This window comes from Hippocampus comes, unplaced genomic scaffold (genome assembly GCF_001891065.2).
Source record: "Hippocampus comes isolate QL1 unplaced genomic scaffold, H_comes_QL1_v1.1 scaffold236, whole genome shotgun sequence".
Taxonomy (NCBI): domain Eukaryota; kingdom Metazoa; phylum Chordata; class Actinopteri; order Syngnathiformes; family Syngnathidae; genus Hippocampus; species Hippocampus comes.
The window spans coordinates 172,441-173,847 of NW_017805879.1; the positions used below are offsets into that span (position 1 = coordinate 172,441).

Here is a 1,407-nt window from a genome sequence, read left to right on the forward strand (position 1 = left end):
ATTGCCGTCATGGACGTTTTGATCTTATCTGAAACAAAGTAACACAAAACAAGAATGGACATTCAGTGCGAGGTCTGTTTGGAATTGATTTGAGTGATACCTGAATTTATTTACTTTGTATGTGTGGCTGAAAATGTTCACAATTATTTGCACATAATTATTTGTTCTTTTGCGGGTATGAGAAACATTTTCTTGAATTAAAAAAAAAAAAAAAGCAATGATTGTAACTAATGACGTGGCCACTAAATATACAGTACATGTCAATCCCTCACCTATGAAACTGGCCACTGCTGGCTCACAGTCCATCGTGGCGGAACGCTTCTCTTCAAGCATTTGTGGCAGCTTTCCTGTAACATGCAGCAAAAGCAAAGAAATTAGATCTCAACACGACTGAGGCTGTGAAGACTAGCAGCTGAGTGATGTGCATTGTTACCAATGTTATGGGCATTCTCGATGAAGGAGTGAAGGACATCCCTCTCCAGTTGGAGGCGTTTCTCTGTTTTGCTGTTCATCTTTTTTGTAACTCCGCCAGACTGGAGGAGGGTGGGAGCCAAGATTTAACGACAAGTTACTGCGGTCCATCTTATTCTTTGCACTCCTAGAATCAAACCCAGATCGCGAAGATAAGCACACTGAAAGAAAAAGTCCTAACTGAATCAGAATCATAAAAATGTGAGCACATCTTGGACACTTTTTGCAGGAACTCAGCGAAGTGACGCATGACACTCTGGTTTTTGCCGGGAAGGACGCAAGAGAGCAGCATGGTGGCGCAGGTGCGGCCCTTCTTGGTGGGGAGATGCTGTGCCTTGAGGAAGGCCTCCTGCATCTCGGTGGGTAGCGCAGGTTCTGGCAACTACCTGAAGAATTGCTTCACCAGGCACGAGGAAGACAGGCGGACAGGCACTCCTCATCAGAATCTTATTTTTTCTGGACGTACACAACAAAACTGAATGTCTGAAAGACCTTTCATGGGGTCAGCAATGTTCAGTGAGAGCACAGTCAACCAATCACGCACCTGCAGTGTTTTCAGGTGGGCAAAAGAGCCAGTTATTCTGAACAGGCCCTTTGTGTCGACATGCTCCAGCAGCCTTATGCATGCCTCCACCAGAAAACTAGAAGAGTCGGGATATGTTTCACACTTGCAATTTGACCAATATTCAATGCATGCAAATGAGTGTATTCACTTACCAAGGGACACTCCCATACTCCTTCCGAGTACAGTAATCCCTCGCTATAACGTGGTTCACCTCCCGCGGCTTCGCTATTTCACAGATTTTTTTAGTGCAGTTTTTTTCATGCTTTTTTTAAACAGTGAATTGTGTTCTGCATCCTGATTGGCTAAGGGACTGACCAACGTGAACAGTCTCCGCACCTCGTCTCTGTACAGCTTGCCAAATTTACCTTTGC

General features: G+C 44.6%; 1 pseudogene; it reads right to left on the reverse strand.

The window, feature by feature from the left end:
- Nucleotides 1–321: 321 nt before the first annotated feature.
- The window catches only part of LOC109527197 (rho GTPase-activating protein 11B-like), a 10,391-nt pseudogene continuing 9,305 nt past the window's right edge, over nt 322–1,407 (reverse strand).